Consider the following 22,221-nt stretch of genomic DNA (forward strand, 5'->3'; position numbering starts at 1 on the left):
GAGACCCTCTGAGGCCCACCTAAGTCCAGGTGGTCCGGGTACCCAAGGACTCAATTTGCAGAAACCTTGGATTGCTATTGGCGAAGCTCCAGCTAGCTTCTGTCTCCTAGTGTGCTCTGCCTCCTGGTGGAAGGCACTATCTGGGTCCGACCAGAGGGCTGTACCAATCCTGCACCAGGCCAAGGGTCCACCCCCAGTGCAACAATATGGCTGCACAGAGATCTAAGATAGTATTTTATAATGCATGTATTTCAGATATGTGCATACTATAAAATACGTACGAATGCACGAATATATTGAAAGTGAGTATTTCAATGCTTTGAACATGTATAATTTTCCTACCAATGTAAAAAAATATATGCATTTATTTTATTTAATTGATTTATATTCCATTTTTCAGCACTTCAAATTATATTATATCTAACATTTTAGATGTTAAAAAGTAGAACTTGCTTGCATAAAACCCAATTTACACATAGAAGGCGGTATATTTGAAGACATGCGTGCGTAATTGAAATTACCAGTTTTCTGATTCCTCCACCAGTTTTCCCAGTCCTCCTCCAGATCATCAAGACCCTCCTGGTTTTTCAGCCTGACCTTCCCCATCAAGTTCACCCAGATCTCCCATCAAGCCAATAGTAGACAAACAAATCTGATGTCAATTACACAAGATAATTAGCAGATGTGTAATTAACATAAGTTGTCAAATGTGTTTGCAAAGGTCTCATAATATAGCAACTTATGCATGTAACTGTTGGGTCCTGCTCCAGAACGCCCCTACACCATCCCTTTTTTTCCCCACACATATATGTACAAACAAAACCTAAAGTATGTGTGCACTTTCAACATTTATAAAATAGCAATTGTGTGAGTACAAGCCACTTCTGCATATATATGCTAATCTTACAGCATAAGTGCTTTGAAATTTCACGCCGAAACTTTTAGTTTGAAAATTGTTGCTTTTTTGTGGGTGTAAATGAATGAGACATGAGTAGAGAGAGCAACTGTAAAGCATACAGTATATTCTAGGGATGTGAATCGGGCTTTGGACGATTGAAAATATCGTCAATATTTTCAAAATCGTCAGAAATCGGGGGCTCCCCCGAAACGATAGGAAAACCCCACAATATTGATCGTGGAGGTTCTCTTATTGTTTTGGGGGAGAGCGGGAAAAACGGCACACAAAAATAACCCCTAAACCCACCCCGACCCTTTAAAACTAATCCCTTTGCTTCCCCCATCCTCCCGACCCCCCCAAAAACATTTTACAGGTACCTGGTGGTCCAGTGGGGGTCCCGGAAGCGATCTCCCGCTCCTGGGCCGTCGGCTGCCACTAATCAAAATGGCGCCGATGGCTCTTTGCTCTTACCATGTGACAGGGTATCCGTGCCACTGGCCGGCCATCCAGTGCTCCTACCTTATGACAGGGGCCGGCCAATGGCACGGATACCTTGTCACATGGTAAGGGCAAAGGCCATCAGCGCCATTTTTATTAGTGGCAGCTGATGGCCCGAGAGCGGGAGATCGCTCCCGGGACCCCCACTGGGCCACCAGGTACCTGTAAAATGTTTTTGGGGGGTCGGGAGGGTGGGGGAAGCAAAGGGATTAGTTTTAAAGGGTTGGGGTGGGTTTTTTGTTTATCGGCTCGGGCGCAGCCGATAAACAAAACCGTGATCGGGCCCGATGAAAAAAACCCCACATGTGAATCAGAACCGGAATCCGAACCGATTCCAGTTCTGATTCACATCTCTAGTATATACTGAAAGGACATATACTGAAAGGACATTATATAACCCACCCCATGCCTACAATATTTCACCATCCATTTTCTTTCAATTAGCATAATAGCAAAATGTTGCCTAATTGAGCATTGTTTCTAGACCACTATGAAAAAACAGCCATGCATATGCCCATATTTGATAGTAGCCTGTTGCGGTCCCGGTCGCTAAGCTAGCGACCGGGTCCTTACCTGCTCTCCGGTCTCCTCCGCCGCGCCGGGAGCCGCAAACCCCGAGGCCTCCCTGCCCATATGGCAGTGGCGTCTCCACGAGGGAGACGCCGCCAGGGCCCGATTCTGGCTCCTCCCCCGCTGGGGAACGTGCGCGCGCGAGGCCCCAGCTTTTGAAGGTCCAGCACCCGGAAGTGCTGAACCACCCTCGGACTGACGTCAGACGCCGGCAGGATACTTAAGCCGGCGTCTGCCTCCTCTGCCTTGCCTTGCAACGAGGTCGCTCCTTGCTGAGTGCTAGTTGCCGTTCCTGACTTGCTCCTGATCCTGCTGTTCCTGACTTGCTCCTGATCCTGACTTGCTCCTGATCCTGTTGTTCCTGATCCGCTCCTGTTCCTGCTGGTCCAGCTCCGTTCCAGTCCCTCCGACCCTCCTCCTTCGGCTTGATTCTTCGGCTCCTGACCTCAGCTCTTCTCGACTCGCCTTGCCTGCAGCCTGCCTCGACCTCTGGACCGTCCTTGCACCTCTCTGTTGCCACACTCCTAAGTCCCAGTGGCCCGGACCCCTACGGGCTCCTCCTGGGGGGGTCTTGTGTCTCCAAGGTGAAGCTCCACATCCTCCGCTCCAGCTGTGTTCCTCCTCCCGGCCTTTGTACCATCCTCAGAGCCGCCACTCCACCAGGCCGGCCCAAGGGTCCACTACCAGTCTCCAACCGCAACGGTAGCCATTACCTTGTATCTTGAAAACTATTAGGAAACCAAATTAGAGATTTTTACACCATCTGGACACAAAAAACTTTCCTCATTATAGTATGATTTGCATCATACACTAAGGGGTACATTTTAAAAAATAGCGCGCATGCATACTTTTGTTCGCGCACCAGGCGCAAACAAAAGTACGCTGGATTTTATAAGATACGCGCGTAGCCACATGTATCTTATAAAATCCGGGGTTGGCGTGCGCAAAGGGGTACACATTTGTGCACCTTGTGCGTGCCGAGCCCTGCGCGCTGCCCGTTCCCTCCACTCCCACACCTTCCCCTCCCTTCCCCTACCTAACCCACCCCCCCGTCCCTATCTAACCCCCCCCTTTACTGTTATTGTAAAAGGTACGCCTGCATCCGGCGGGCTGCTGGCACGCCATCTCCCGACCCGGGGGCTGTTCCGGAGGCCTTGGCTGCGCCCCCGGAACACCCCCGGGCCGGCAGCATGCCCCCGACACGCCCCCTAGAATGCCCCGAACGTCGAGCCACCCACCCGACACGCCCCCGACACGCCCACCTAGCGAAGCCTCGGGACTTATGTGCGCCACCGAGCATATGCAAAATAGGCTCGGCGCGCGCAGGGGCGTTTTAAAAGGGTTACATGCCACCTTATGCTCGTAACCCTTTTAAAATCTACCCCTAAGTAATGAACATTATTTCAGGCACACTACATTTTGTCATTTGGACCTTCAGATATCCTTCAAAATGTTTCTGCAAACTTGGTGGAATCTTTTTGTACATTATCAAAAGTACATATTTGGGAAATTAACCTCATATTTTATGCATTGCTGGCAAACAGAGAAAATGGGGAAGAAAAGTGGTGTTAGCGGTTTTTTTTTGTTGTTGAACATTTATGTGATTCTAGAGCATAACCTTGAGCTGTATAATAGAAGTAGCTGGGTGTGTGATGAATTTGTGTCCACAGACAGACTGGAAAATATGCATCACTGCTGCTGACAAAGAAATGTTCTTCCACCTTCAGCAGCAGAAAAACCAGGGATCTTGTTTCATTGCAATATTCTTTAGCATTGTACCCACCATGGTATATGGAATAGGAATACATCTTTTTTAATCTCCTATATATGTGCAAAGTCATGCACAATATGCCAGTGGGTGTTTGATCCAATTACGTAATCCTATACTATAGATAAAAAGTTGCATGAGGAGACCATTCTGGTAGATGAATGGGTAAGAACAGAATATTTGCTAATGGAGCCTTTCTTTATCTTCAAGCTGAGTGACAGTAATAGTGTGCTTTCCTTGGCAAAGCGAAGACCCTTTATCCGGTCACTAAACACTTGAGGACATTTTAATATTTTACTGGGCCCATATGCCGCTGCATAATGGGAATTCATTCACCTGAAAAGGCTTGATCAGGAAATCAAATAGACCGATTTACTTTTTTGCAATGAACCGACATCCAGTGTGGCCACTTATACAGTCCAATAGCTACCAATGCAGGCTGACTCACAAGCTTAGCCCACTGCTAGAAACTTGTGCACTGCAATGTTACACAACACTGGCTTAGCCATTCTTATTTATTTAAATAGAGCGATTCTTATTGTTTCAACCTTGACAGAAATTCAGGTAAGGTCAAATAGAGCTCCATGCTATTATTGATTAAAAATGTCTCAATATTAAATGACCATTGATGTTTTAACCTTTTTATCACGTGAGGCCTGACTCAATTTTCTAAAAATGCTTATGAGGGCAATATATAAATTAGAAGGGAATTAGTTACTTACAAGATGGTAATAAACTTGATTTTTTTTTTTTTTTGGTAAAAAGAAGGAATTGTAGTAAGCACATGAATGAGTTCTGCATTTTTCTAAACACGTAGTTAGATCTGAAATTTAAATGAGGGTACGGATGATCAACAGGAAACTTTTTTCTTGCCACCATTTGTAAGCAGTCTGTCTTATTGGAGAGCACTGAACAACAGAGTATGCTATTTAATGCCGCACTGAGACCGTAGGAGATAGCCTGCACAGTTTGTCAAGAAAATCTTGTGCTGAAGCTTACTTGATTGATTTGCTTTCCACATCTGGCACTCCAAATGCTTCCAAAGTTCAAGTCATGTGTTCCAAGTGCTGCATCTGTGTTGCAGTATCTGCATTTTAAGACTGGATTATTTTATAAGTGTTTTGTCCCAAAGTGCTTCCACTGTGTATTTGTTCTTGAGATGCAAAAAACCTAAGGATTTAGAACATTGCTATGAATGATGATGCATACCATCAACTGGTTTATAGCTGGCCAAAGGAAATTAATCCAAGAGACTGGGTTCTCAAATTCTTACAATGGTGATATACTCCAACAGGAAATATCCAAGCATCTTAAAACATAAACGGGCCTCTCAGGGTTGGATTTAGGCAGGGGCGACACAGGCACATACCAAGGGTGCAAAGTTCTGAAGGAACCTCAAAACTGGGACTCATCCCACTGCTCTCTGATTTCTGGCAAGAACTCCCCATCCCTCCATCTCCCCCGTCCTCTGTCTGTGGTTGCCATAATCTTAAATCCCACCTAGAGGCCTCTATACTAAAAAGCATGCTAAAATCAAAGAGCTCCAATGTGTGTGTGTTTTTTCAACCTAAGAGTTACAGTTGGTTGTACTAAGTTAATGATATATAGAGCACATGCGCACCAAAAGAGCCACACAGCCCTTTGAACGTGCATGCTCTGGATATCATACATGTTCCCCTATACTAGCTAGCACAATGCCAATGGGCCAGTTAGCCAGGGTGAAACTCTTCCCAACAGCCATGACACAACACTCCCTCTCCCCCTCTTACATCTGACCTGATATAAAAGATAGCCCCCAAGCCCTGATTCCAAGACCTTTCAGCCACCAATCCTCCAGTGCAAAGATCCTTTCACTGTGCCTTCCTTGCCCTGAATCCTGTCAACTTCTGCACGTGACCATTCTCATAGCAGGCATCCTATACTTTCCCCTTTCTCTGCTGGCCGGAAAATTTATATTACCTTTTATCTCCAGGCTGTTAGAGCTCAAACGCATACCTCCAGGCTGCCGCCCGCTTCCCGGCACGATCAGGACCATCTCTGATGTGGCAATGCGCCGCAGCACAGTGCATGAGTTGGCGCAGCTGCGCTCCTCCCCTCACGTCAGTGCCCCCCGCCCCCTCCCCCCATCACTCCTCGTGCCTAGCGCGGGAAAAATTCACCATTTAGTTTGGCAGCTCTGCACAAGCCCTTGCCTCGGCTACAGGCTTGCTTGTGCTGGTGCTGCTTTCTGCAAACTCTCTCTACTGCCTTTGGATTCGGACTGCCCTTGGATTTGCCTTGCCTGCCACCTAACTCTAGATTCGGACTGCCCTTGGATTTGCCTTGCCTGCCGCCTGCCTTTGGATTCACACATGGATTTTTCTCATTCCCTTCTGCTGTAAAAAGCATTAAGGAGCAGGAAATTGTTTTTGAGCTGGATCTAACAAAGATTAAATATCTATATCTATATATACATACATACAGGGACGGTAACTTTAAAAAGGCAAGCGGGTGCACATGTGCATGCATTCACCAGCCTGCTTCCAGGGTCCTGGCCATTTTATAACATACACGTGTATATGCATGTGTAACCCTTGAAGTTCAATTTTCTTTATGACTCCTTGTGTCTGAAACCTGCACTTTGATTCCCAACCCAGTATCAGAAATGAATCCACACGCTCTTTAGTGAGTAACAGTTTTATCTTTACTGGAATGAATGACTGAAATAAATCTGTTCACTTCCTAAGCATCTGCATTTGTCATATAAACACATGTATATAGTACAAGAGAAAACTCAACTTTGTCATAAACTCATGTTAAGTATTTCAACCAGAATCAGCATGTGATATAGCACCCGACCTTAAGCAGTCTCTGAACAAGCAAAGTCCCAGATTGTATCCTACTGTGTGTCCATTTGAATTTAGAACTGAAGAGGGCGTCAGTACTGCTGCTTCAACTGCCAAATCCACAATACAGCAGCCTCTATCCGAAAGAAGAGCTTCAAATCCTGACAGGGCACAGTTCAACTACTCCCAAGTCGTCCACAGCAGGGTTCCAGAAAAGAGAACCTTAATCAGCACAGATAATATTTATTAGTTCAGAGCAGGGCAGGAACTCTGTTCAAGCTGAGCAGTGATCTGTTCGCACACGCTCAATACAATCAAATTTTGAATCTCCTTTCCCCCCCCTCAGCTCTTAAAGAGACAGCACTCTATTGTCAGTCTTTTCATGTCACAATGATGATTCAACATTTCTCTGCCCTAGTTCCTAGAGGTATGTGTTACATGGTCCCCTCCTAAAACCTGACGTCCCCGGCAGGTATTTATGTCCACAGCTTATATATTAACTCTGTTTGTTTGCTCAATATCTCTTGCATCATACTACTTAGTTGCTGCATGGATATACACGTCTCCAATGGATTCCTTGAATATGACTGTCTCAATATGTTGTGGCTGTGCAACCCCTTGGGCAATTGCACTTCAAAGTCATCGAATCTACTAGGCAGTCTCCTTGGTCTCTGCGATCTTTGAGGTAACGGTAGAAGTCCTATTTTGGTCATTGATTCATCAAGAGTTTTCCTCTTCCCCGAGGAGGATGCACTCTGTTCTTCATTGACTGAGCTGTTCAAATCGCATGAATTGTTATGATTTACTGGTATACTAACTTCCACAGGATCCTCTTCCCATGACTCTGGATGAAACTCCTCCGCATTAGGATTTAATGTTCCATTTGACTGAATTTCACCAGTAATTGGACTCTCTTCCAGTTCAGCTGGATCTGAACTTCCGCTCTCCATGATAGAGCCATCCATACTATCCTCAGCGTCCTCCTTCTGCTTTTTCATCAATTGCTTGGTACTATTGAATGGTTCACAGTGAATATCAGCCTCTTCTCTTCCAGAAATAAATCCACAGGGGCGCAGTAGATCCCTGTGTAACGTCCTTTCGGGTCCATCCCCTGTTTCTGGCTTCACCACATAGACTGGTATAACTTCAATTTGTTTTACCACAATATACACTGAAGACTCCCACCGATCAGCCAATTTGTGCTTGCCCCTCAACTTCACATTCTTGACCAATACTCTATCACCCTCTTCCACTGAGGATGGCATTACTTTCGCATCCCATCTGCGTTTGTTGGCTAGTTGATGTTTCTCAGCTTCCTGAGTAGCCAGCTCGTATGCATACTTCAACCTCTGACGTAACTCTCGTACATATTGGTGATGAGTTTTAGCGTTATGACCCACTGGACTGATGCTGAAGCATAAGTCTATTGGAAGTCGAGGTTCTCTTTCAAACATGAGAAAAAACGGAGAAATTCCAGTACTGTCATTCCGAGTACAATTATAGGCATGTACTAGTGGCCGAACATATTTTCTCCAATGTTCCTTACGCTTATCCTCTAATGTACCCAACATTTCTATTAAGGTTCTATTGAAGCGTTCTACTGGATTTCCTCGAGGGTGATATGGAGTGGTTCTGGATTTAGTGCCTGCTATTCTACATAGCTCTGAAATGAGTTCAGATTCAAAATTGGCTCCTTGGTCACTATGGATTCGTTTTGGAAATCCATAGTGGCAGATGAAATTCTCCCACAGGGTAACAGCAACAGTTCTTGCAGTCTGATCTCTAGTGGGATATGCCTGAGCATACTTAGTAAAGTGATCCGTGACTACCAAAACATTTTGTGTATCCTTGTCGTCAGGCTCTAAGGTAAGGAAGTCAATGCAAACTAGCTCCATGGGGGCGTAAGCTTTTATATTTACCAAGGGGGCTGCTTTTTCTGCTCTAGCTTTTCTCCGCACACATCTTTCACATGTCTTCACCCATTGTTCTACCCCATGTGCCATTCTCGGCCAATAAAAACGTGCACGTGCTAAGTCCAAGGTCCGTTCACAACCCAGATGGCCAGTTTCATCATGTACCCCCTCCAGAGCTCTCTGACGATATTTTCTTGGAATCACAAGTTGTTGGTGTGGTCCTCCACTCCTCATCACTTTTCTGAAAAGTACTCCCTCTTGAAGACATAGTTTTTGCCATTCTCTGAAGAATAATCGCAATTCTGGATGCTCCCGATTCCTGTCTCGATCTTCAAATTTCTCACCTCTCTCCAGCATCATTATGACTTGGGATAAACATGGATCTTCCCTCTGGAACACTCTCCAGTCACCCAAGGTAAACCCAGGTAGGGTGGGTTGTCCAGGCCACAGGTCCGGGTCATCAAAATCATCTGGAACAGCATCTCCTCCTGCAGGTAAGATTTCCACCAAGGCACCAGGGCTGCACTCAAACTTGGAAGTAGAATGAGGTGTAATGGGAGTGTCGTAGTCTCCTGAATCTTCTGAAATATGTGTCAAAATAGAGACATCATGCTTCTGGAATGCCGCCTTACATATTACCTTAGATAGAGTGTCCATTCCTTCTTGATCTGTCTTCACACGAGATAGCATCTTGGCAACCCTCTCCTCATATTTCAAAAATTCTTCATCATCTTCTTCAGGATCATGTGGTCTCCTAGACAACCCGTCAGCATCTATATTGGCTTTACCAGATTTGTATCCGATGTCAAAGTTGTACAGGGAGAGGGATGCTAACCATCGATGACCTGTGGCATCCAGTTTAGCAGTCGTCAGGACGTACGTCAGAGGGTTATTATCTGTCACTACTTTAAACTCTGCACCATATAGATAATCATGAAATTTTTCACAAACTGCCCATTTAAGGGCTAAAAATTCCAATTTGTGGATAGGGTAATTCCGTTCACTTTTAGTGAGCCCACGACTGGCATATGAAATCACTCGCAGTTTTCCTTCTTGAATTTGGTAAAGTGCAGCGCCTAGCCCTGTAGTGCTGGCATCAGTGTGTAATACATAAGGTAGCTTCCAATTTGCGAAAGCCAACACAGGGGCAACCGTGAGTTTTTCCTTTATAATTTCGAATGCTTTCTGACATTCTGAGGTCCACTGCGTACCCAATAGCTGCTGACTTTGAATCCGGGCTTCTTTCCTATCCTTTCGACTGTTTGTTAGTCCCACCAACAGATTACTGAGCAGCTTCACCAAGCGTGAGTATTGATTCACGAATCTTCGGTAATAGCCCGCAAATCCTAGAAAAGATCGCAGCTCTCTAATGTTTTTAGCTTGTGGCCACTTAGTAATGGCTGAAATTTTCTCTTCATCGGGGAGCACCCCCTTCTCTGAGATATGATGACCCAAATATTTCACTGACTTCTGAAAGAATTTACATTTAGATGGAGAGAGCTTCAATCCACATTTCAACAGTCGTTGTAACACCCTCATCAATCGGTCCTCATGCTCTTCCAGTGTTTCTGAGAATATTATAAGATCATCCAAGAAGGCCACAACTTCATGTAGATTAATATCAGTCATTACTTTCTCTATCATTCTTTGAAAACTTGCTGGAGCATTTGTCAGTCCTTGAGCCATTCTCTTAAACTGCCAGTTTCCAAAGGGCGTGGTGAATGCAGTTTTAGGCCTATCCATTTCTTCTACCTCAATCTGATAGTACCCACTCTTGAGATCTAGTACTGAAAACCACTTGCTACCTGATAGGAGAGTGAATGTCTCCTCAATTCGAGGCAACGGATAGGAGTCTTTTCTGGTTATGTTGTTCAATTTACGATAATCAACAACCATCCTCAAGGTACCATTCTTCTTTCTAACCAATACCACAGGTGAAGCATAAGGGCTATCAGATTCCTCAATCACTCCTGTGGCTAATAGCTCCTTCAGGTGCTGCCTGAGATCCTCAAAGTCAGCTGGGGATACATGACGTGTGCGCTCTTTAAATGGAGTTGGATCCAACAGGGTGATTTTATGCATTATTCCTGGAATACATCCAATATCAAGGTCATGACAGGAAAATGCTCCTTTTGCCTCTTGATTAATTCTCTTTTCTATATGCTGTTTAAACTCTTCAGATATTGGAGAATCTCCGAAGTCTAGCGACACCTTCTCAGACTCCATGTTACCCTCTCCAATAGATTCTAGTTTAGCACCATCCTTATAGGTCGAGCCTGTAACGTTCATGGTCCTCACTATATCGACTGGCTCACCTACACCCAATGTCCTTCTAGGAGGCAAACTGATGCTACAATCCGATATATTCTTCAATAGCACCCTAGCCTTTGTGTGCGACTTACTGCCAGTTCGGATGAGTTGAGGTTGTACTAGTAAGCCTCCGGGTAGAGGATAATTTTCTGAAGCCTCAAGCAATATGGACAAACTCTGACCATGTCTGGGCATTCTCAGAATGCATTCCACTTCCTTCGCTTCATCCCTTTCGAACACTATTGGTCTGGTGCTGGTCAATCTAGCCATCATTGGCCTAGTAACTCTTTGATTGGAACTTTGATGAGAAACATAGGTCTGATATGTAGTTACCCAATTTTTGTCCATGGCTAACTCCTTAAGGTAATTTGGGCCAGCCAGTTCTTTACAGTCATGTATTAGATGTCTGAGAATATTTGTTCCCACTATTAAAGGCAGGGGTTTGTTCTTTTGATCGGGACAGACTAGAGCAAGGACAGAATATTTGTTCCCACTTCCACAGGCCTCCTTGGGAAACTGTACTTCAACTTCAATATACCCCAGATAAGGAACAGGTTGACCTCCTGCACCCGTAACACAAAGTAAGTCTTCTAGCGGGTATAGCTTCCGATGTGATAAATAGTCTTCATAGAAGGTTTGTGTTATGCACGTCACTTGAGAGCCAGTGTCCACTAAGCAAGGGCACTGCACACCATCCAAATAAGTGGTTGCAGAACAAACCTTTCCCACGAGGCATTTCAAAACATCATCTGGTAGAGGACATGGTGGGATATGATCACTGGATATTTTTCTTTTGGGACTTATCTGAATTGCATTTGGTGCCTTTGTCTGCCCCTCGCAAAAGCACCTTTTTAGTTTAAAGGAGTATTTGAAACCTGCCTAATGCTGGGTATTTTTTTTTTTCCAAATTTTTCCCACAATTTCTGTTGGACTAGAGCAGCATTTACAGGATTGATGCATTCTCCCATCATGTGTCCATTTTCTCCACAGTTATAGCAAAATGAAAGTATCTTGGGATGATGCCTCCCTTTTTGAGGCATCTTCTCTACCCAAGAGTTTCTTCGCATCATGCTGTTTGCAACAGGGCTATTTACTATTTCTGAATTGGCAGCTCTACAATGAGTGATCAATGGGGCGAGCAAAACATTATCTTCTCCTGAAAATGTTCCCAACTCAGATCCCACCTTAAACTCACTTGCCTCTGGTGTCATATGTTGAGCAATGCTTATGTCATTTGCTAGGTAAGTCCTGCTTACAGGTTTAATCTGGGTAACTCCCAATTGACGTATCCTCCTAGATTCTTTCATGTTTCTTTCTTCCTCAATCCTTCTGATTTTAAATAGCAGCTCCGAGTACTGTGGCAGTTTCTTCGACTGGCTCTCTAATAAGTCCCTCAATTGCAGTCGGGTAATCAGGGTCTCCTCCCAGCACCCACGTACAAACTGTTGTAGTAACTGCCTGTCTGGGGCGAGCCCAAAGAAAATTCCCCGCTCCACGACTTTCTGTAACAGGACCTGAAGCCTTCTCAAATAGTCTGAAGATTTTTCTTTGCCATTCTGGAAAGTTTCAATAAATTGAAAAAATAATTCCTCTCCATTAGTTACACTGCCATATGCCTTCTCCAGTTCCTCTAAACACTGCTCTGCTGTGGCGCTTTTATCTATGTAAGAGACAATATTTAAAGCTGGAGGAAGGAGACTTTCAATTAATTTCCTTTTTTTTGCACCTGCGGTGAGATCTGGATCCTGCAGTAATTGCTTAATTTGAATATGCCAAGTTTCATAGTCTCCTTCATTACTAGGTTTAGGGACATTTCCAGAGAAAACTTTAATTTTGTAGTACGTATGATTCAACTCTGCGCCCTTTTCCTTAGGAGTTTTGATCACATGCGCCACTATAACCTTTGAAACATCCGCAGGAATAGAAATTGGTGGAATGGAATATTGAGAAGAATTGACTGCCACAGGATGTTGGGTTAGCATAGCATCCAAGCACTTGGGGACTCTTTTTCGGCTTTTAACTGGAGTCTGCAATATACTCTGGGGTGATTGATCTATATCTCGTGTTTCTTTTTCTTGTGACCCCAAACTCTCAATCATGAGAGCAGATGTTCTTTTTCTCAGATCTTGAATATTGATTTTATGACTGTCAGCTATATATGCTAATTCTTCTTGAAGTCGATCTGTCATATCTAAAAGTATGTCACTCACTAGTGGGTCAGTGCATGCTTCAGGGGACATTGACTCAACATCCTGTTCTGATACTGTCTCATCTAAGACAGGTAAAATTATCCACTGACTGTCCAGTTCCCCTTTTAAGCTCATTCTTTCTAAAATAATTATAGAAAGCGGTTCTTCAAACTCACACAAAACTTGATCAGATGACTCAGCTCTTAAACGTTTCAATTTTGTAACTACACCTGCTGGGCTTAATGCATCTTCTACACTTGCTAAAGATATTTCAGGATTTACAGAACTCAGAATAACAGATCTATCAGGAATACAATCATAGTACTTGCAATACTCCATTTTGTATGAGAAAGAAACAAAGAGAATACTGTGCTCACTTCACTAATGATGCTGGGTCGCTCAGTAGCAGGTCAGACAGAGAGAAAAAAAAAAAAGAAACACCGCCCCACGTTGATGCGCCAGAATTTGTTGTAAACCTTGAAGTTCAATTTTCTTTATGACTCCTTGTGTCTGAAACCTGCACTTTGATTCCCAACCCAGTATCAGAAATGAATCCACACGCTCTTTAGTGAGTAACAGTTTTATCTTTACTGGAATGAATGACTGAAATAAATCTGTTCACTTCCTAAGCATCTGCATTTGTCATATAAACACATGTATATAGTACAAGAGAAAACTCAACTTTGTCATAAACTCATGTTAAGTATTTCAACCAGAATCAGCATGTGATATAGCACCCGACCTTAAGCAGTCTCTGAACAAGCAAAGTCCCAGATTGTATCCTACTGTGTGTCCATTTGAATTTAGAACTGAAGAGGGCATCAGTACTGCTGCTTCAACTGCCAAATCCACAATACAGCAGCCTCTATCTGAAAGAAGAGCTTCAAATCCTGACAGGGCACAGTTCAACTACTCCCAAGTCGTCCACAGCAGGGTTCCAGAAAAGAGAACCTTAATCAGCACAGATAATATTTATTAGTTCAGAGCAGGGCAGGAACTCTGTTCAAGCTGAGCAGTGATCTGTTCGCACACGCTCAATACAATCAAATTTTGAATCTCCTTTCCCCCCCCTCAGCTCTTAAAGAGACAGCACTCTATTGTCAGTCTTTTCATGTCACAATGATGATTCAACATTTCTCTGCCCTAGTTCCTAGAGGTATGTTACACATGCTTATCATAAATAGCCTGAACGCATACACAATTTTAAGTGGACGCATGCTTATGCGTGCAACTGCTCCTTCTACCGCATAAGTGGGGAGATTTTAATAGACGCATACTGCCATTACCAGTTTTCCCAGTTCTTTACTAGTTTGCCCAGGTAAGGGATAGGACTTCCAAACCCCCCTAGTTTAATAGTCTCCTGATAGCACCAATCTTAAATCCCCACCGATCTATGTATCTTTATTTTATTACTTACATGTCCTCCATAGCAGAAGTAAAGTTAAGTTGCAGGGGATCCCGGTGATGTGCTTAAATATTACACGCTAATTTGAAGTTGAAATCCAGGATCATCCATGCCCCGCCCATGGTCAGCCCCCTTTTTTGGAACTTTTCAATTGTGCAAGCAGTGGGAGATATGCGCATAGGGGCAGATTTTCAAAGGGGTACGCGCCTAAGATACACGCAAAATCCCTGAAAAGCTGCCCCTTCCACCCTCTGCATGCGCCGAGCCTATGTTGCATAGGCTTGGCGGCACGCACAAGCCCCAGGATGCGCGTAAGTCCCGGGGCTTTCCTGGAGGGGACGTGTCGGGGGCGTGTTGTGGCCGGCACATCATCGGGGGTTTTCCGGGGCGTGGCCACGGGCGTGGTTCTGGCCCAGGGGCGTTCCAGGAGCGTGGACGCGGCCTCCGGACCAGCCCCTGGACCGGAACATGGCAAGCTTGCGCGGGCAGGCATAACTTTTGAAATAAAGGTGGGGGGGGGGGGAATTAGTTAGGGCCTGGGGGTGGGTTAGTTAGGGGAAGGAAAGGAAAGGTGGGGGGCGCTGGAAAAAAAGTTCCCTCCAAGGTAGCTCCGATTTTGGAGCGGCCTTGGAGAGAACAGAGGCAGGCTGCGCGGCTCGGCATGCGCAGGCTGCCGATTTTGCACAGCCTTGCGCGCGCTGACCCCGGATTTTAAAAGATATGCATGGCTACACACGTATCTTTTAAAATCCAGCGTACTTTTGTTTGCGTCGGTTGTGCGAACAAAAGTACGCGCGTGCGTACTTTTTAAAAATCTGCCCCATACTGTGGTAGCTTTTAAAATCTGCTCAGTGCATGCCAGCCTGACATATTCGTGTATCTCCCTGTTTTTGTGCGTGCCGGGCTTTTTAAAATTCACCTTAAATGTTTTAACCCAGTGGTTCTCAACCCAGTCCTTGGGACATACCTAGCCAGTCCAATTTTCAGGATATGAAGAATGAATATTCATGAGGTAGATTTGCTTGTACTGCCTCCATTGAATGCAGATCTTTATTATGTCAACCTATTTATTTATTTATATTTCTCTTTTTCTGGCGCTTCAAAGTGGATTGCATTCAGGTGCTACATATTCATTGTAGATACCCTGAAAACCGGACTGGCTAGGTGTGTCCCTAGGACTGGGTGGAGACTAGAGCCCCTGTTTTAGCTCAACTGCTGAGAAAAAAAATATATCGGATTACAGAACTGGGACTAGCACTGATGGGTCTCTGCTAAAATCCAAAGATTCAAAGAACATTGTCTTTTGTACTGCATGTTTCCTATAAATGTTAGGCGGCTTTAACAGAGAAAGCTGACATTCCAAATATCTTGGGCTGATACCTCATGTTCTGATCTATCAGATCTTGTTACCTCAGTTTCAGTTTGATTTAAATGGCAAACCACAGAACAAAAACCAGACCGATGCAGCAGAACATTACATTTCCCATCACCCTGTCACATTTGGGACAGCTAAAGCAAAATCTCTTTTCCGAATAATGGTAATTCTTCTCTCAAAACATCCCTCCAGTAATTAAAGACCACTGCAAATGAAATGCAGTGTAAGGATGAAAACGTTTTTTTTCAGCTGATATCACACAATAGGATGCTGATGTCAGTTCTGAAATGTAATCCGATTTTATTCAGTAGGAGCTAAGCGTAAATGAAAAATCACCTTAATACCCTGTGAGCAAGTTGCTGGTTTTCTTCTGTTTGAGAGACACTCTACAGCTACGACATCACTGCGGCTAAATCCCATCACACTAAATCACACATTTTACCCTCAGTTTACACGGTTCTTCATTGAAAATACTATCAAAGTCTTCCAATTTTTAAGCAATGCACCAAGGGATCGAAAACTTTGTTGGTTTGTAAAAAAATAAATCCATAACGTAGAAACAAGACATCAGATAAGAACCATAAGGTCCATCTTGTCTGCCCAGTTTCCTTCCTGTTATGATATCAGAGACCCTCTTGCTTGAGATCAGGTTTCCCCTCCATTTCACAACTAAGGATCCTCTGTGCTTCTGCTATGATTTCATGAATTCTATTACTGTTTTTGCATCCGTGCTTTCATCGAAAGGCCTTCCATGCATCTGCCACCCTTTCCATAAAGAAATATTTCCTAAAGTTACTCCTAAGTGTAACCCTTTTGAGCTTCATACCATGATCTCTTGTCCTGCAGCATTATTACCACTGAAGAAATGTTTGCTTCTTGTGCATTATACATTTGAGGTATTTGAATATCTCTGTAATACATTCCCCACCTATCCTCTTGGGTATACCTCTGTAGGTCCATAACTCTTATCGTGTCAAGCTTTTAGCACAGCCATGTTCTCTGGGCTTCTTCTATCCTGTCAACATATTTTCACCTGCACAAACTCCTCGTTTGATACAATACTCCAGACAAGATCTTCACTAATGATTTGTACAAAAGCATCATCCCCCTTTGTTTTACTGGTGATACCCTTTGCCCTCTAGCATTCCTTTGGCTCTGGCTACTATCTTATTTCACTTATATTTTGCAACCTTATGATCACGACAAGATCCTGGCCTCTTCTGTAATCAGTAATTCCCTACTCATCATCCAGGGGTCGGGAACCTTTTTGGCTGAGAGAGCCATGAACGCCACATATTTTAAAATGTAATTCCGTGAGAGCCATACTAACTACAACCCCCCTCCCTCTTGACTCCCCCAAGACCTACCAAATTAATTTACTACAACCCCCTACTCTCCTGACACCCCCAAGACCTGCCAAATTAATTTACTACAACCCCCCATCCTCCTAAACCCCCCCCCCAAGACCTGCCAAAAGTCCCTGGTGATCCAGCGGGGGTCCAGGGCTCGCAGACAAATCTTTAATAAAAAAGTAAAAATCTAACAAAATCCCCCACCCTCCTGACGCCCCCCAAGACCTCCAAAATTAATTTACTACAACCCCACCCTCCTGACCCCCCCAAGACCTGTCAAAAGTCCCTGGTGGTCCAGCAGGGGTCTGGGAGCGATCTTCTGGATGGGCTATCGGCTGCCAGTAGTCAAAATGGTGCCGATGGCCCTTTGCCCTCACTATGTCACTGAGTTGACCAATGGCGGCGGTAGCCCCTGTGACATAGTAAGGGCAAAGGACCGTCGACGCCATTTTGATTACTGGCAGCCGACGGCCCTTTGCCCTTACTCTGTCACAGGGGCTACTGCCGCCATTGGTCGACCCCAGTGACATAGTGAGGGCAAAGGGCCGTCGGCACCATTTTGGCTACTGGCAGCCGACAGCCCAAGTCCAGGAGATCACTCCCGGACCGCTCCTGGACCCCCGCTGGACCACCAGGGACTTTTGGCAGGTCTTGGGGGGGGGGGGTCAGGAGGGTGGGGGTTGTAGTAAATTAATTTTGGAGGTCTTGGGGGGCATCAGGAGGGTGGGGGATTTTGTTAGATTTTTACTTTTTTATTAAAGATTTGTCTGCGAGCCAGATGCAGCCATCAAAAGAGCCATATCTGGCTCCCAAGCCATAGGTTCCTGACCCCTGTCATATACTGTTATCATATTTTATCATATTTGAAGGCCAGATATACAAAAGGGCTTTTCTGATTTTAGCTTGATTCACAAGTCTTTCTCTCTTTCTACATTTATTAGAAAAGTCCTTGATGAGTCAGTCCTTTTGTGTCTAGAGAAAAAAGCTTGTTTCTTGACTCAGTGCTAATTGCTTACAAGTCACTTTTGGGACTACACCACTCACAGGCCCAGCGTGAGAAATCTGAGCCCCTAGTGTGCTATGTTCCCTGGTCCTTCCCCTTTCACTAACTTTATTCCCAACAGATATAGTTATATTACTATGGATACCAACCTTAGGGCCTGATTTTCAAAAGCATTTACACACTTATAATTGGGTTTTACAGGTGTAAATTCACTTTATCCATGTAAGTGGGCTTTTGAAAATTGCTACAATATATGCCATTGAATTGTCCATAACATATTCATGTGAGAGTGCACATTACACACATAAATGGCTTTTGAAAACTCCTATGTTAGTGTGTTACATTTATGCATGTAACTCCTTTGAAAATTCACCTGCTAGCATTTTTTGCAAATCTAAGTATAAATAAAACTTTGCCTTCCCCTCCATATAAAAATTTTGAGGACAATCAGACATTTTATTTTTTATTTTTCTAGCTTCAGTACTGAATTTCATCATTGCTATAGTGCAAAAGTTTCTCTTCCTTAGCAATTACCTTGTATTTATTAGACTTTAATGCATTCCTTAAATATATTCAATTTTAAATTTACTTTCTGAAGGTACCTGAGCAACTTTACACAGACTCAACCATTTCATCTTACTAGGGCCAGATTTCAGCGTAGGCCACATAGGTACATGGTGTGCCTAGGATGCCAAACTCTGAAGGCTCTCAAAAAATGGAAATCTCCCTGCGGCTCTCTGATTTCAGGGGAGAATCCCCCCACCCCCATAACTTTAAATCAATCCCTGTACCTATCAATTATTTTTCTAGATATGCTATTGTGGTCATAGAACTGGCCCTGAGCTTGAATAGAAAAATCATGAAACATTTCTGAAAGTTTTGGGAGATTTTTCATAGAAAATACATAACATAGTAGTATTTCTTTTGTCAAACTTTCAGTTTAGATTTCACATATTTGGAATATTAATTTTCTATAATATGATAGATGGATTGGATACACTTCCAGGAACCCTTATCATATCTCTGTTTCCTTGTACCCTTAGATTTGGAATTGGAATGCAGTGACACAACAGACTGTCTCTACTGCATCAGTTGTGACTGATGTCACAGAGCCAGATTTATTAAGGCTTTTTGTTCCTTTTCTCCCATAGATACAGAATAGGATCCCAGTTTTGCACATACTTTTACGTGCACTGGGAAGAAGTGTTCCAGGGGTGGAGCTGGAGTGGAATTGATACTTATGTGCATGGGTTTTTTAAAATTTTAAAATGAGTGTTCATCTAAGTTACCCCTTGTGAGTTATGTCCTGTGACATTCAAGTGTAATTTGCATGCATGCCGAACTGATTAGCTGAGCATTTTTAAAGCAAGCTTATGTGCATGTTATACACAGACCTTAGACTTACTTACACATTTTAAAAAATTGCTCTCTTATTGTCACATGAAAATAACCTTTAATACAGAGCTTTCCAAACTGTGTGTCGGGACACGTTAGTGTGTCGCCTGCAGTGTGCAGGTGTGTCGCGCAAGCCCGGTCAACTCTGATGCGAGTTTGGGCTTTTTTTTTTCTAGAGATTCACTTTTTTTTTTCAGTTTATGGGTTGCTTATTATTGGGTGATTTTTGCTGTCAATCGCGTTTTTTGGGGGGGCTTGGTGGGTGGAACGAGCCCAGCCATCCTTGCATTGGCTGCTGCTGCCGATGAGGCCTGGCCATGAGGAGTACTGACTGCAAGCAGCAGTGTCTGGTGATCATGGAAGGAAGTGAAGCACTTAACTGGCAACAATCAAAAAGACGAGGTACATGAGTGTGGGGGCCAGACATGTGCTGGGGAGAGAGAGATGAGTGAGTGGGGGGCAAACGTGCTGGGGGGACAGACATGTGCTTGAGGGGGAGAGATATGAGTGTGTGGGGGCCAGACATGTGCTGGGGGGAGGAGAGAGATGAGTGTGTGGGGGACAGACAATTTGTTTTATTATTGTTTCTCATAAATTATAACAATAACATGAATCTTGGAATATATATTTTTAATATAAATTTAAGGTTTTCATGAGATAGGTTGTGTCGTGAAACATTTTATTTATGTATATATTTAAGGAAACATACATAAATTGTCGAAATATGTTTCGTTCGTTTAACCTTTAACCTCTGGTTTACTAGTAGACTGAATTACCGTGTCGTGAAATTATGTTTGTCTAAAAAGTGTGTCACCAACATGAAAAGTTTGGAAAGCTCTGCTTTAATAGTTAAAGGGTGGTGGCAATTCAATTATCTGTTGGCCCTGCAGTCTCCTCCTGTACCTTTGAGCCTCCAGCTCAATCTAAACCAGCCTCTACTGGGATAAAGTTCCTGGAGTCTTCATTTTTAATGTCTCAGGATTTTTCTTCTCCTATTTTCAACCCTCTAAGCTCTCTCATCCAGTCTAAATATTGCAGCAGTAGTCCTTGTCTACAAGCCACAGATCAAAGACCCCCACGCACCCCAGAACCCAGTACATGCATGCGCACTCTAAATCTGGCAATAATGGAAATTCCATCTCAGGGTGGTAAAACTTATTTTTTTAAGCATCAATATACTGAACATCAGCCAAAACACAGGAAAGCTGATGTTCAGAGCTATGCAAATAAGCTGTGACTTAGCTGGCTAAGTGGTGGCTGCTGAATATCCTATGTTTAGCAGTCTCCACTTAGCCAGATAAGTACCTATCCGGTTGAGTAGCTAGCTGGAATTTGGGGGGGGGGGAGGGAAGGAAATGTCAGATTGAGGCAGCGCTACTTTTCCAGTCAGCCAAATAAGTAGTGATATTTGCTCTTATCCGGTTAAGTTAATTGGGTAAGTTAGACCTAACTTATCCAGAGCAGGTTTAACATAACCATATATTCAGCTAAGTAGAGACTTTTATGCAGATATTCAGCAGGATAGCTGTGTCGATGAATATCCCATGTAGCCATTCAGCTTTGAATGTTGAGGCCATAATAGTTGGTAATGGTAAATATTAGGTAAATGCTTTATTCTCATGTTTGCTTGTAAGGGGAGAATTTTCAATTATTCACTGTCAGAGCCTTTGAATTTAGTACATATCTAGGAGCCAAAGATAGGAGCATTTTTTGCACTGCACCTTTCAATCTGATAAATAATTATACAAAGCAATGTCGCTTCTCAATTACCAGTTTAATTCGAGCTGGTTGGAAAAGTAATTTCTGCTATGACTTTGCTTCCGATTAGAATGCATAAACATTCTCTTCAAATTTGCTCTGTAATAGGCAAAGCTGTGGAGTGGGATGCATTTCAGTGAGAAACTGGTGAGCTTTTTATTTTTGTACTTGCAGCTGTGAATTTAGAAGTTGTGAAGTTGCATAATCTGTTATGGATGGAATTGGTTATCAGGGTGCGCTTCATCCGGATTGATGGCGACAATTAATATCCTTTCAGGGCATGTTGGTTTTTATAAGAAATTAATTTTCTATGTTGATTATAGGGAGGATAATTTTCCAAGGCGTTCCCACATGAAAAATAGTGTTTTTCATGCAGAAATGGCCTTTACAAAATTGTAGGGAAAAGAGCATTCAAAGCATCTTATACTACTCAGAAGGCTTATATGCTTTTAAGGGACCTTCACACAAAGCACCAAGTTTTGAATTGCACCTTATTGTTTATATAAAATCTTTGGTCCTGAACTGAAATGTTTTTTTTTTTTCTTACATTTTTCTTAAACTTGCATTTAAACTATATGTCAAAATGTTTACTTCCCTTGAAATAAGGGACTTGGCCATTTATACATTCTTCTTTGTATTCTCAATTATTTTATGAAATGGAAGAGTAAACTGGAGTGAAATACGATGTGGCTGCTGGAAGGATATTGCAAGGGAAGAAAACATTTTTCAGTAAATTTGTAAAGGAGTTACGCATAGAAAATTAGTATGTATCTGCAAGTAGCTTGTATTTGCATATATGATATTTATAGAGGATAACTTTCAAATGTATTTGCATTACTAGATTTGTGCATGTAAGTGGACGTCAGAGATTTATACTAATATAAACTGTGCGCTCAGCGTTGATCCTCCTGCTGCCACAGCAGCTGTGCTGCACACCACTGCTTTTTATTTTGCCTGCCTGC

The sequence above is a fragment of the Rhinatrema bivittatum genome, chromosome 6 (genome assembly GCF_901001135.1).
Source record: "Rhinatrema bivittatum chromosome 6, aRhiBiv1.1, whole genome shotgun sequence".
NCBI classification, from domain to species: domain Eukaryota; kingdom Metazoa; phylum Chordata; class Amphibia; order Gymnophiona; family Rhinatrematidae; genus Rhinatrema; species Rhinatrema bivittatum.